This window comes from Dasypus novemcinctus, chromosome 25 (genome assembly GCF_030445035.2).
Source record: "Dasypus novemcinctus isolate mDasNov1 chromosome 25, mDasNov1.1.hap2, whole genome shotgun sequence".
Taxonomy (NCBI): domain Eukaryota; kingdom Metazoa; phylum Chordata; class Mammalia; order Cingulata; family Dasypodidae; genus Dasypus; species Dasypus novemcinctus.
The window spans coordinates 39,590,929-39,607,084 of NC_080697.1; the positions used below are offsets into that span (position 1 = coordinate 39,590,929).

Sequence of the window (16,156 nt, forward strand, 5' to 3'; positions counted from 1 at the left end):
CATTTTAAAAAATATTTGTTTATTTCTCCTCACCCCCTTGTTGTTTACACTTGCTGTGTCTATTCATTTTCTCTGTTTCTTTAGGAGGCACCGGGAAATGAACCTGGGATCTCTGATATGGGAGGGAGGCACCTAACTGCTTAAGCCACTTCCATTCCCTGCTTTTGTTGTGTCTCTCATTTTATGTTTTTCTTTTTGTGTCTCTTGTTGCATAATCTTGTTGTGTCAACTTGCCATTCCTGCCCATCGCACCAGCATGCTGTCTTCAGGTACCAGGCACCAGGAACTGAACCACAGACCTCCCATGAGGTAGACAGGAGCTCAGTTGCTTTAGCCACATCCACTTCCCTAGCTTCATTACATTTTGGATGGAGAAGATACTTTGTATGATTTCAATATTTTTGAATTTATTGATATTTGTGTTCTGACAACATATGGGCTATCTGGGACAATGATCCATGTACATTTAAGATGAATGTGTATTCTGTTAGGTTGTTCCTAGATATTTGATGTTTTCGATGGCACTTTGAATGGAATAGATACATTTATTTTTTTCTAAAAATTAGTGACATATATAAAAGTTTCATTGATACTATTATATTGACAAAATCTAACAATATTGCTATAAGCTTTTTAAATTTCAGTTGTTTATTGGTGATTTATTTTGAATTACTTGTTTATAAAGTCATATTTTTTTTCTGGAAAATAGCAGTCTTATTGCTTCCTTACTAAATGATTAATTTTTATCTCTTTTTTGTGCCATGCCCATATTATACTGGCTAAGAATACAAAAGCAGTGAAGTATCAAAGTGTGATATGAGGCATTAATTTTTGCTCCTGTTCTCAAAGAGGTTTTCAATATTTCATTTGAATTATTATATTTGCTCTACAATTTTGTATATACTTATTGTTAAAGAATTTTCTTTCTCTCTGAGAAATTTTAAAATAATAAATGAATGCTGAATTTTTTTCAAATAATGTTTTTGTCTATTTAGGTTATCATATATTTTATCTTTTTTCTATCATTTTAGTAAATTACATTAAGAGATTTTCAAAATATAAACCATCCTTGCATTCCTGGAACAAACCCTATTTGCTCCTGATGTTTTGTTCTTTGTATGTATCACTGTATTCTTTTTACTAATATCTGCTCAAGGTTTTACATTCAAGTTTATTAATAAAATGCCCAAAATTTCCCTTTATTTAATGTTCTTGCTAAGTTTTTATATCATTGTTATACTGGGCAAAAAAGCTGCTGGGGGAATGTTCCCTCTTCGTTTATTCTCTGAAAGCGTTTGTATGTGTTTAAGTTATTTCTTCCTTAAATGATAAGTAGTCATCTATGCTTTGAATTTTCCCTATAAAAAGGTTTGTTTTGTATTTTTTCTCTAAAGATCCAATTCTGCATGTCTTGTGCCTGTTTTATAAATTGTGTTCTTTCCTGTGGAAGTTATTTACTTTTATTTCATTTTTTAAAATTATAGCATTTTCCTCCTCTGCTTTTTTCTTAATATTATTTTATTATTTAGTGTTTCAAATTTTTCTTTTAGTTATTGTTTCAAGGTTTAAACTTTATTTATCAACATCTAGTATTAATATTATTAAATGTTACTTAAAACAGATATTTTTTCCCAGACAATTTCCATAGCATTAGAACATTTTAATACATTCAACAGAATTTCTTCATGACATTTATATCCCTTATTGTAAAGTATGTTTGTATGTGTATATAACAATCAAATATTAATAAAATATTAAATTATAATTTTACACTGTCAATATTCATTTATCTTTTTTGCACGTATTTATCTCTCTTATTGCTCTTTCTTCCTTCCTGATATTTGTTCTTCCATTTTGGAGCTGAAATTCAACTGTCTCCTACTCTGAAGTCCACTATTATTATACATGGGTGACTAAGGCCTGAAAAGATTAAACAACTTACTCAAGTCATGCAGTAGTATATAATTTTGGGAATTTATGAGAATCACAAGCATATATTTGTAACTACTTAGCTCACTTAGTTACAGACAAATCTAAAATGTAGGTTAAGTGGGAAGAACCAAAACAAGCTTCAGAAGGCAAATACTTTTTATTGGAATCACGAGACTGGTTTAGATCTCCTAAAGACAGAAGGGCAGAGGCTAAGAATAGAAATTGACCCAAATGCCTTGATAAGATGAAATAAAAACCAGGGAAGAAAATCAGAGAATCACAGAACTTGATATGACCTTACATAATTTGGGATGTTAAATTAAGAATAAATAAATAAAGAAGATGAGGTTCTTATACTTGGGGAAAACTTTATATAAGACAGAAGTTTGTTTGGGTTTATAAACAAAGAGAACATATTACAGTCATCATTGGAGTAGCACAGGTAAAGCAATGGTCATTTATGGCATGAAGAGCTTCTGCATGTTTTAAGTCTAAGGGGTGCCAGCTATTTGAAAGGTAGGTATTGATGGAAGGAGAAAAATAGAGGAGATAAGATCTAGAAGTATTTATGAAGGAATGGCCAATTATAAATGATACATGTTTATAGCATTTGCTTGTTTGTAACCATAACAGAATGATGATAATGCAGTGATAAAGATGAACTAGTGCTGAGAGGAATCATATCCTATGCTTTATACCACATGGTTTGATCCTTTAAAGCACAAGTTAAGACACTATTGCCTGTGTGTTAAATTCAGCTCTCAGCCTATTTCTTGTGACTAGGAACTAAGAATATCTTTTACATTTTTAAAGTGCTGTAACCAAAAAAAAAAAAAAAGGATTATATACAATGGAGATCATATGAGACTAGCAAAACCTAAAATATTTACTTTTTTTGTTGTAAAGTTAGGGGTATGTATGTGTGCAGGAATGGAAGAAAGAACTGGTAACCGGTTTGCTTTATTCCATAAATTTTAATACCTAAAGATTAATATAAAATTTTATATAATTATTTATATTATTTATCTTACAATTACTTATCCTATGATAAGTTAGTATTTTTAAATCTTAAATTGCCTATAATGACAGTTGAGACATTGTGCATGAAACCGTGTCCTAAACTGTAAAGTAGTACATAATCTAATTTTTTAACTTGAAATTGTTTGTTTCATGATATGTTTAATAAAAGGGGGGTCTTTAGTTTCTCCTCTGGACTCTAACTTAACCATCAGTTGCTAACACCAGGTGATTAAGGGTTTCTGATATTGTAGCTGCCACCATGGCTTTTACATAGATAACTTTAACCATGAAAATTAAAGAGGATCTCAAAGACATATGACTCCCCACTAGTCAGGGTTTACATAAACAAAGCAAATTATCTGTACCAAAAAATATATTAATTTGCTTTACAAATAAAGTAAATTATACAAAGACTAAAAAATAACCAACAAATGGAGATGTGAAAGACATACTGTGATATTCATCTTTTCCTCCAGCTAGTTTTTAATTAGAGAAGTTGTTTTCGTTTGCTAGGCTGTTGGAATGTAATATACTAGAAACAGGTTGGCTTTTACAATAGGAATTTATTATACTGCAAGCTTACAGTTTCAAAGCTGAGAGAAATGTCCAAATCAAGGCATTTTCAAGCATACTTTCTCCCTGAAGACCACTGCTGGTGATCGGACTCTTCTGTCACATGACAAGGCACATGGCGGCATCTGCTAGTCTCTTCCTTCTTTTCTGAGTTTTGTTGCTTTCAGTTTCTGGCTTCCTCTGGCTTCCTCTTTGCTCCTGTGAATTTCTCTCTCAGCTTCTGTGAGTTTCTCTCTCTGTTTCTCTGTAGTCATCCTGTTTATAAAGGACTACCCTAAAAGGATTAAGAACTACCCAGGGTCATACCCTACTGAAGCACTATTTTCAAAACTTCCCACCTACAATAGGTTCACATACACAGGAACTCATCAGCTCTAAGGACATTATTTTTCTGGCATTCAAACTACCACAGAAGTCATACAAAATGAAATTTTAAAATTTTCAGATGACACAAAACTTTACTAGGCAGAAAGGGACATGTCCCCGTAATAATACCCAAGTTTTCCTCCAACCTCATGATCCCTAAAGGCTCCAGTGTTAATGCTTTATAAACTTCTGAGAGCTTCAAATGTGTATGTGCTTAGTTTTATATTAGTACACATTTATTTATACATTGATTCATAAGTAGGAAGATAGCATGAATATCTTTTATGCCTTTTTTCCCTAAAATATATTTTGGAACTAGTTTCATATCTTTTTAAAAGTAAATTCAAAGCATTATATTCTCAATGTATAGTAATTCATTTGCATATTTAGGTATTGATTGACATGTTTTCTTTCCTAATTTTACCAATAATGCTTTAATGAAAAAGCCCTGTACATATTATCTTTGTCAAATGTGTGGTATTTCACTGAGACAGATACCTAGGATGGAATTCTCATGCTAAAATTCATGCACATTTTAAATTTCAATAATTATTTGCAAAATACCATGTAAAAGCTTGACCCCTATAGTGTATTATAGAGCTTTTATTTTTCACATTATAATCTATACTGGAGACTATTTTTCATTTTCATTACTATTTTTTACTGTTTCTTTAAACTTTTTTATTCTGTATATAGAATATTTTGTATAAAATATGCAGTCTATAAATTTGTTACTTATTATAAAACAAGGATACAATGTATATATAATATTAAAAGGAAGCCATACTAAAAAGACACTTGGAATAGGGGCATTTCTGATCTACAAATACAGTTTGGAAAATATGAAGATGCCAATGCAGAACTTTTCGAAGAAAAACAGTTACCAAATTACTAGTTTGTTTTCGTTTTCATACTTTTGCAATCAATTTGGTACAGAATAAACAGTGCATCTATATAATCATATATAATTGAATTAGCAAAGGGAACCAAATACTAACTAGGGAAGCTTTAATAGACCCAAGTATTAAGTTATTCACTTGTCAAAGAAAATTAGTTCCTCTCAAAACTATTTTTTTGGAGAATGTCTGTCTTCAATAAAAAGCAGAAATAAGACCTAGATGAAAAAATGTTCTTATACATTGAGCTTCACATGATCAAATATTGATATTTTGGTTTTTTCCTTAGGGTAAAAAGAGATTATTTATGGAAACTTCTCACACAAATACAGTGAACATCCAAAATCAAGGATATCAGCTAAGAATGGTAGTTCAGACAGTGATATATCAGAATGCATTAGAAGCTGCTTTATATAATAAAAAGCACACTTTTCCCTCAAAAGGAGAAGGCATCTAAACTTTTTTTTAAATTATAGATTTCATGGTGGTAAAATGGATAGATACTTGTCAAGTTTCTCAGGAGTAGCTCTTCTCGCAGAATGGACTTTTCCACTTTAAGTGAGGCCAGATTTTAATTTAGCACTTGCTCTAGCTCTTAACCCAATAAATCCCCTCCCCCAAAGTGATTTCCTTCAAGACACAAGGAAATAAGCATTGTGGATGCATTTAAATGGCACCAACTGGCAGCAGTGAGTACAGCTATGTCTGCTTCTCACAATAATTAATGGATACAGGAGACCGAGATTAAAAGATCTTAAAAGAAGCAGCATCTTATCTTTTATGCATTGAGACAGTTAATATTATGTTATATAATTTTATGCCAGAGACAAAAGAAACTAGAATCACTTATTCAGAATGGCTGTGCACATTCTAAATAGCTTTCAGGCAGGATAAAGAAGTCAAAATATCAGCCACTCTGAGGGGGAAAAAAAACTAGACAAAGAACTAATTTTAAAGATTTTCTCCTAGTGCTATTCCATCTAAAATTAAAAGCTCAATACAAACATGCAAATAAGGTTGTGAAATAGCAGCATTTGAAGAAAGACAAAAACTTAGATATTGTACTTTACTTACGAGGTGTTGATAACATGTGTGTTCTTTTCAACAGGAAAAGATTCATCCAAAGCCACCCTGGCCATGACTTCTAATCTCCCAGAGGGCATTTAGATAAGGAATAAGGGAGCCTCCTGGCAATGGTTAAAAGGCAGCTGCAGTTTGCTTTAGGCCAAGAACTAGTTTACCCAGGAAGACGTCACTCTAACTTTCTACAAATTGCGGGATTCTTAGAGGTTAATTTTATTAATCATGACCTTGTCAAAGGGCAACAATATCTAAATAAAGAAAAAAAGATTTTGCAAATAAAAATATGAACACACAATTTATAAATTCCAGTTAAGGTTGACCAAAAAAGCTCTTTTCTTCAAGAAGTGTCTTCTACCAGGTTAATCCTAGAATCCTGGTGCTGTACCACAGATTTGGGAATACGGCTTTAGACACACGTAAAAGTAGGACGTGTATTCGTAACATTAATGGAAGGAGAGAAATGCCTTAAGAAATAACAGGCTGAGGATTGTCATGTAACTTCTTCAATAATTTGTGTTAGAATTTAAAAGCAAAGAACCATTTTGGTGAGAGTAAAACAAAAACAAAAAACCTGCTATGTAACAATCAGGGGGAAACAATGGCAAGGTTGTAAAGTCTTTTTAAAAATTCGTACATAGTATTTTTTTTAAGGTGCCTTTGATTAGAAACATTATTACTGCCCTTGAAACACCTAGTTTAAACATTTTGGGAGCTGAAAATGATGCCCAGAGTGCTTTCCTATAGCTGACTTTGTGAAAGATTCTTAAGAACTTGCCTGGGCTGTAAGGACGCGATTCCCAGCCAGATGCGGACTATAAGCGCCTCCACGCCGGCCTCCACGCTGGCCTCCAGGCTGACCTCCAGGCTGGCCTTCACGCTGGCCTCCAGGCTGACCTCAACGCTGGCCTCCACACTGACCTACAGGCTGGCCTCCACGCTGGCCTCCACGCTGGCCTCCACGCTGGCCTCCAGGCTGACCTCAACACTGGCCTCCATGCTGGCCTCCACGCTGGCCAACCTCAACGCTGACCTCCACGCTGACCTCCAGGCTGGCCTCCACACTGGCCTCCAGTCTGACCTCAACTCTGGCCTCCACGCTGACCTCCACGCTGGCCTCCAGGCTGACCTCCACGCTGACCTCCAGGCTGACCTCCAGGCTGGCCTTCACGCTGGTCTCCAGGCTGACCTCAACGCTGGCCTCCATGCTGACCTACAGGCTGGCCTCCACGCTGGCCTCCAGGCTGACCTCAACGCTGGCCTCCACGCTGACCTACAGGCTGGCCTCCATGCTGGCCTCCACGCTGACCTCCACACTGGCCTCCACGCTGGCCTCCATGCTGGCCTCCAGGCTGACCTAAACACTGGCCTCCATGCTGGCCTCCACGCTGGCCAACCTCAACGCTGACCTCCACGCTGGCCTCCACACTGGCCTCCAGGCTGGCCTCCATGCTGGCCTCCAGGCTGACCTCCACACTGGCCTCCAGGCTGACCTCAATGCTGGCCTCCACGCTGACCTCCACACTGGCCTCCAGGCTGACCTCCACACTGGCCTCCAGGCTGACCTCAATGCTGGCCTCCACGCTGACCTCCACACTGGCCTCCACACTGGCCTCCATGCTGGCCTCTAGGCTGACCTCAACACTGGCCTCCATGCTGGCCTCCACACTGGCCAACCTCAACGCTGACCTCCACGCTGACCTCCAGGCTGGCCTCCACACTGGCCTCCAGTCTGACCTCAACTCTGGCCTCCACGCTGACCTCCATGCTGGCCTCCAGGCTGACCGCCACGCTGACCTCCATGCTGGACTCCACGCTGGCCTCCATCTAGCCTGCGACCACCCATCGCTCCAATTCCTCAGTTGACGCGGAAGGGCGTTCAACAGAACTGGGTTGAAGAAAGCTCTGACTCTGAGCTAACGGATTTGTATGGCACAAATAGGATGTCTTTTCTACAGAATTCAGAGAAGTGGCCTTGCCACCCCGACGCGGGCCTCTGGGAGGCTACTGCCGGGCTGGGAGAGCAGCGTCCCAGCTGCGCAGGGGGCTCCCGAGGCTTCGGCCGTGTGGAGCGTCTGAGGCGGCTGGGACTGGTGGCGCACAATAGGGTGGTCCAGATCTTTCCATGCCTGGGGATTTGCTTTGGCTAGATTGTCTATGTTAACCCATGCTTCTCCTCATTCTTTCATTTTTAGATTTTCTTTCTGATTCTCTATTTTGAACTGTTGCGTGCAGTCATCAGTTTCTGGTTCATCTCCACAGAGTTTCAGCGCATTGTATTATCTGGCCATGTATCCTCTTGTGTCAGTGGGTCTTTGAGTTGTGGTACAAGGAAGGAGACATGATGGGCAGAACCTTTGCTGCTTTGTCGCTGATTAAACTCATAATGTACTCCTTGTTCCTGTATTACACGGCTCTCTCTGCCACCTGGAAATGTGCATTGGAAACACATTTAGCTAGCTGCCTGTAGAGAGGCTCATAATCGTCACAGATTCTGATGGTTCAAGAACAATAAAAATCTTTTAATTCTTTCAAGAGCATTACTTTTTTTGGACTGTGAGTTTGGGCCAGTATTTAAGAAGTGCTATTACCACCGGCTCAATGACGATGCCGTCCTTTTCTGAATACTGTAGCTACAGAGTATGCCACCTGGGGGTGGTAGGCACTCAACTCTTCACTTTGTGCAGTGATAATAACACCGTCAGTAAAAAAATCTTGTGCTTTTCTTTTAGTAGCAGGGCAAATCCCAATATTTCCCATAATTCTGCTATGCCGTTGTGATGCTCTGTTTCATAAATACACTTATAAAATGCATTCTTTATCTCTTTTATCATATACGGACTTAAGCCTAAGAATTTTCCATAGATTCTATGAGGGTAGTTTTAAGAATTCTCTCTCTCGAGGATCTTCACCGTCAGTGTTCAAAAACTGCAGTACAAACTTCCTATCAATATATTTCCTTTCTGTACATATAGGTTGGAAAACTGGAGACTCTAAAATTTATAAGGAAAATGCATAAACAAGTTGTAGATGAGGCCAAGCTACTTCTAACATTAGCTATGTTCCTCTGGGTCAATTTCTGCTCTGGTAGGATTGAAAGAAGGTGGTAATGTTCAAAATATGTTAATTGAAAACTTGGATGACTTACAGGTAAATAGGCTCTGTGATCACATTCCTATTATCTATGATAAAGTCTACCTCTTCACTTAAAGCAGCTCGTTATACTTCCTTTCACTGTAGGTCACTTAGTGGATCAAAGTCAAAGAGAATATTAACTTCTGCGTAAAAAGGTCCTCTTGATCAGCAAGAGATACATCTTTTAAAGATGGTCGTTCTTGAAGTTCGCTGTTATTGCTGGTGCTAAACCTGGAAGAGTTTTGCTGTTTTTCTTCACTATGATTGAGGGACTGGTGCTTTTATTTTATTAGATACTGCAGATTGGGGAACACGAATCCTATTTTTCCTGATGGGAATCTCTGATTCTACTGTGTTTCGTCCTTCTCTCAAACGTTTTCTACTTTTCCTTGCTTTTGCTGAATCTTTCTTCTGCTGAAAGAACTGCTTGCACTCAATTCTTTTTTCCCACCTCTTAGAAGCTGTGGCAGCCCATTTTCCTTACTTTTTATATGAAACCTCTGAAGTGACATTGCCTTTTAAAGTTTCCCTAATCACTAATAAGACAGAGCATATTATTACCTATGTATTTGACAATTTATATATCCAGTTCTTTGAATTGCCTTTTCATATCCTTTACCTAATTTTAATAAGGTGTTATATATATTTTCTTAAGTATTAATTCATTATGAATTTTCATACTTTGCCAATTAAATATTGCAAGTATATTTCTCATTATGTTACTTATATTTAAATATATTAAATTATTTTCTTAGATATTATGAAGCCAAATCAACCTATATTTTATTTATTTATTTTTTTTAAAATGTGTGGTAGTTTCTTTTTTTTTTTTTTTTTAAAGATTTATTTATTTATTTAATTTCCCCCCCTCCCCTGGTTGTCTGTTCTTGGTGTCTATTTGTTGCGTCTTGTTTCTTTGTCTGCTTTTGTTTCTTTGTCCGCTTCTGTTGTCGTCAGCGGCACAGGAAGTGTGGGCGGCGCCATTCCTGGGCAGGCTGCACTTTTCTTTTCACGCTGGGCGGCTCTCCTCACGGGCACACTCCTTGCACGTGGGGGCTCCCCCACGCGGGGGACACCCTTGCGTGGCACGGCACTCCTTGCGCGCATCAGCACTGCGCATGGCCAGCTCCACACGGGTCGAGGAGGCCCGGGGTTTGAACCGCGGACCTCCCATATGGTAGACGGACGCCCTAACCACTGGGCCAAAGTCCGTTCCCCAAATCAACCTATATTTTAGAGCTTTCAGATCTTTTAATGAATCATCCTCCTATGCTTATAAAAATGCCTTGTCTATTTCCCCCATATTTTATAATTTTGATTTTTAATTTCAGATTATTTAATATATTTGGAACATATTTAGACATATTCCATGAGGTAGGAATCAACATTTGTCTTCCTCCTAAGTGCATGCAATGATTAATCTTTCTTTTACTGATTTGATCTCTTCATTATATTAAAATCACACACGCACATATATCAGTCTGTTCTAAATTTTCCGTTATGTTCTATCAAATCTGTTTGTTCTCATTTATACCAACTTTATTGCTAATCACCCTCTTTGCCAAATTTTGACATCCATCTGCAAATCTTTCAAAACATCAAATCTTTCTTACAACTTAAATCAGTGCTTTAATAATTCCCTCTTGTTCTTAGGATAACACAATTCATAAAGCCTAAACCCATCTTCCTCAAACCTCCCTTCTTTCCATTTTCTACTTCTCTCTCCAACCCTTTTACTCCATATCCTCACTGAGACTTTGCGAGTAATGGGACCTCTGCTTGGAATTCTCTGTTATTGTTTTTTGGCAATTCAATATCTATTTCTCATTTGGATCTCTTTGTAAATTTGATACCTTATCAAATTTGATACCTTATCAAAGTGTTTTCTTTTTTCTATTTTCCCCAATAGTTGTGCAGTTTTCCTTCCATAGCCATACTTGCTGTACTTTGATCATGTCTTTCTTCCCTGCTTGAGCCAGCCAACTAATTGGTACTCAATACAAAAATGAGTGATTGGAACAATCACACTATGATCTTACTTCTCTGGGTCCTTTAATAATGGAGATGACATACTGAAAACTCTTGGTCATGAAAATCTTTAAGGACAGAAGACAGGTTTTTATTTCCTTTCTCTCACTGACAAAAATAACACAAAAGTATGATTTCCCCTATGAGGAGAACACACAAATCTTCACAAGTATATATAGAACATAGAGTTTTTTCATCTTATGGGTTGTCTTTTAATCGTTAGCGAAATTGCTAATGCTTCAGCAAACTAGAATCAGCAAGCAATTTTACTTCAGGTTCTTTATATACTTTATTTTCTTCCTCCTTTTCCCATACCCACCTTCATGTTTATTGACTCATTCATTCACTCATTTGACAAATAATTTTTAAGTATTTATTATCTGTTCAATACTGTGTTAAACAAGGGGATATAAAATAATTAAAGAACTTTACCATCATATCTTAGTGTGGTGCATGAAGTCTCTCAATTCCTAGTTTGAATTCTTCCTTCTCGAAATCCCACAGATTCCCAAGGGCCAGAATGCAATGACTACCTCTTCTAAACTTACATATTAATTTATAAATCACTCATTGAATTCTTATCTGCAACATATTTGTGTGTCTATAAGACTCACTACATGAGCTAAAATGAGAGCCCCTTGAGGGCAAGGATCACCTATGATTTATCATTTTATTCTCCTATAGTACCTGGTAGTATCTCTTTCAACATACAATAAGTATTCAATGAATATTGAAATGATTGACTTAAAGTATGAATAAGAATTCATCCAATAAGGAAGATATTTTATCATGCTCTTATGATTATATAAGTATTGTCCTAACAATCATATTACAGTATCAAATTATTTGATCATCAGCAAACCCTATTGGAAATATATAGTAAAATATGTATTTAAAGAATACCCAAATTTTTGTAATATATGCTCATTTTAAGAATACTTGAGACCAGACTGGGAAAGAAGACTATCTTTTCCAAGCTCAAATAAAAATTCTTTAAAAGAAAGAAAGAAAATAAGGGGTAAAGCAAATTAGTCATGATGGATCATTTTGGATGTAACTCTTTGGTTTACAGATTATAATTTGAAAATAATTCTGGCTTTATTGGTAATATTACTGAAAAATAAAAATAATATTCTCAACTTTGGAAATGTGTTTTATGTACACTTAAAATCAAATAAATAGTTTTGGCTGATTCATATTAAGCCAATTTTTTTTTTCAATTTCAATTTTTGGTTTCTTTTTTTTCCTCTTTTGATTTTTTAAAAAATATTACATTAAAAAATATAAGTGGTCCTCATTTACCCCCCACCTCCCTCACCCCACTCCTCCCACATCAACAACTTTCTTCATCATGGCACCTTCATTGCATTTGGTGAATACATTTTGGAGCACTGCTGCTCCACCTGGATAATGGTTTACATTGTAGTTTACACTCTCCCCCAGTCCACCCATGGACCATGGCAGGATATACCATGTTCAGCATCTGTCCCTGCAGTATCACTCAGGACAACTCGAAGTCCTGAAAATGCCCCAACATCATATCCCTTCCTACCTCTCCCTACCCTCAGCAGCTATCATGACCACTTTCTCCACATCAATTACCATTACTAATCACAACGGTTCCATAGTAGAATATCAGTAAGTCCACTCTAGTCCATAATCTATTCCTCCATTCTGTGGCTCCTGGGATGGTTATGACTACTTTACCTCTGTATCAAGAGGGAGCTTAGGATCTACATGGATGATGGATGCAATTCTGCTTGCACTTGGAGGCACTCTTGGCTCCCTGGTGTGGTGGTTGACCTTCTTCACCTCCCTTTTAGATGGCCAGGGTAAGTCCAATAAACCAGAGGGTAGGAGTTGCAAGTCTGCTGAGACTCAGAATCTGGCTGTCACATGGACAGTCTAGAGATTCAGGTCTCCTCAGTGTACACTAACCCCAGTGCCAACCACAGGTCCAGCAAAAGTGACAGAAGAGGCATGTGTGGAAAGGTCACATTTGAGTCTAATTCTATCACACTCAGGAACACAAACTCCAAACTCCAAAGTAGGGCCAACTGACATGGCCCTGAACTTCAGAGCCATCTGCCACGACCATAGAACCTGTGGGTCTCTGTAGCCCTCAGGAGAACCAGTACCTGTGGTTGTATCTACTTTGTTAAGCCAACTTTTACCAACATGTTAAAAATATGTATTACATTAAAAATCATAAATGTGATAATGAATTTGTCCCTCAATACCTATGTGATTTTCTCAGATTCCTAAGCCTTTCAGGATGTCTGTATAATTAATTAGAATGCCTGATCACAAAGTATTACTAGAGTGAGATATCATGGGTTTGGAGACCCAGTGAAAACAGAGAAGTTGCAAAAGTCATCTTTCTAGCATCTGTCTATATAAGCATTTGCTATCTTTATCTCCATCTGAAGATTGTTCTGTCTAACTTTTGCAAGATTTTTTGTGTTTGTGCCAAATACCAGATTGAACCATATTTCTGGAGATTAGAGATACCCATATACTCTATTTGTAATGTAGTTAATATGCTGTTCTCCTTTGATCTAATCATTCTTCCATTGCAAAAATGCCCACCCTGTGAAAAGTAAAAATCTCTTTTAGAATTTATCAAGTTATTCACATTTTCAAATTCAAAATAAATTGATATTTCTTTTTGCTAGGAAACATCTCATTGAATTTAGAAATGTTAACTAGTCTGAGATGAGATGAGATCTTCAGGAGCATAGGGAAGGTATCAAGAGAAATCATGTTTTAACCTCATCTCCATTGTCAATTAGTCAATTAAACTCTAATTTTATCAACTAAAATGTAGATAATAACTTTGTCGACCCTAACTCACAGGGCTATGATGAGGACATGTAATAAACACAGGGGAATTAGTATGTAAACTATAAAGTAATAATCTTTCATTCTTCAAAATTGGGAAAGTCACAATCAGTGGATATCCATTTACATATGATTGCTACTTATGTCAGTCATAAGTATCTCTGCTGGAAGGATTGGATTACTAAAATGAAAGTGTTTATTTCCTATATTACTATTATCAAATATTATTCAAAAATAACTCTTAAGCAGACTGCAAGCCCTTCCTCATGTTACAAATTTTTTTCAATCTATAATCTTACAAATTTAAATACTTTAAGCATCTTCCCATATTCTAACTTCAAAAAAGATATCCTTAATGTTATTCAGAAAATAGTGGCAGAAATATAGATGAACTTAAAGTAATCATTCACAATTTAATTGTTTATTAAGATGAAAACATTTTAATTTATTGCTAAAGAATTAGAAGAGCAAGAAATGATACAATGATTTATCAAAGCAAATTTAAAAAAAGGAGGGAGTGTTCCAAAATAAACCCTGGGACCAAATCGCCCCATTTCAAGGGTTTCTGGGACTCCAGAAATAAGTTAAATTTTTGTTTTTTCATCATTGATTTTTCTCTTTTAAGGCAGTTTCAGTCCATGGCTCCCCAGTGGATGGATGGCTTTCATACTTTACACTGGAAAGGTAAATATAGCACTATTCAATTCAAAGTGTTTTTCTTTTAGCAAATAATGAATATTTCCATTCTAAGAAATGAAAATTATAAAGCTTTTAGAAAGCACATATGAAAGTCATATAGAAGCATGATCTTGTCGTTTCATCCTTACTCAAGCTTTCAATTAAAAAATGTGTTATTTTTCTGTGCAGAATTGGTAAAATGTTGTTGGTAAATATTTTAGAAATGAATAGAAATGGTGAAAGCATATCATGGTGTTTGTAACTAGGAGAGCTATTATATGGGTATGACAGTGATTGAAAGGGAAAGTCTGGGTTGATGTATATTACTAGAAGGAAAGGTAATAACTGTTACATGGGATTGTATAAGATAGTAAAACCTCATGTAAAACACGAATCTGGATAATATTGCATATATAAGACCATTTTTACAAAATATAAATACAATATACTACCGAGAATGAGAAAGAATAAGAGCTATGTACAGCAAGAGAAGCATAGAGAGATTGAGAGGTGATTAGTTTTATTTGTTTTTATTATTCTTATTATTGAAATAATGAAAGTAAGAAGACTGAAGTGATGAATGCAAAAATATATGATTACACCAAATACCATTGATCGTACACTTCGGATGGGTTTTTGTTTTATTAATATGTATTAATAAATTGATTTGTTAAAAAGTTATTATTTTGCCTGTTTAACATATGTGTGTATATACGTGTGTGTGTGTGCTTGGCAATGGCTTCTTCAAAAAGAATAGTAACCTGAAAATATGTACATTTTATACTTTCACAAATATAGAATTATTCATATGGCAAGGTATATTTTAAACTTAATTTTGTCAATATCTAAGCCAGGATTGCAGAAATTTGTTGTCAACTTTTGATAAAGTCCTTCATAAATTTTTAGCATATTTGGGGGAAAAAGAGAATATGGTAGTTAGGAATATAAGGGGGATTAAAATTATGTAAGTGACCACTATGAAGGGACATTAACTGAGAAGTTTTTATGTTCTACTGAATCCAGCTGAATGTTTTGGATGCCTTCTTATTTGTGCAGATTTACAGAAATATTTATAGTTCACCTTGAAGAATCTTACTGTCCATAAATTAAAATTTTTACTTATTTTTACGTAGTTTTAGATGAATGCAAATCAAATTCTTTTCATTGTCATCCCATGAGACAGCAATATACTTATGTGCTAAATAGGAATAAACCACTGAAAACTCTTGGAAAAAGCAAATAAAACCAAAATATCTGGTTATCTAATCAGTTCATCCTTTCAGAAATTTTACAGTTGTTAGTGTTTAATTTCCTTTCTCAAACCTTGCAATACTTAAAAAGTACAAAATTGCTGGATTTAAATGTAAGAGTTTCCATTTCCTTATATTATCTAAATCTGCTTTTGTTGCACTTCTCAGTTCCTATGTTTTAATCCTACAAGTTAATTATATTCCTAGGTCAAAAAGAAAAATATGAAACAGAGGCAATTTGTGTACAACTTCATTCCCTAATCAGAAACTTGGTCTTCAAAGTCTTGTAGGACTAAGTAATGGATTGTTAACAAATCATACCGATAAGAACAATCAATGTATAATGATTTATGAATT

General features: G+C 35.9%; 1 pseudogene; it reads right to left on the minus strand.

The window, feature by feature from the left end:
* Window positions 1-7,828: 7,828 nt before the first annotated feature.
* On the minus strand, window positions 7,829-12,635 carry LOC101415680 (serine/threonine-protein phosphatase 2A 56 kDa regulatory subunit gamma isoform pseudogene; annotated as a pseudogene).
* Between the last annotated feature and the right edge of the window lie 3,521 nt (window positions 12,636-16,156).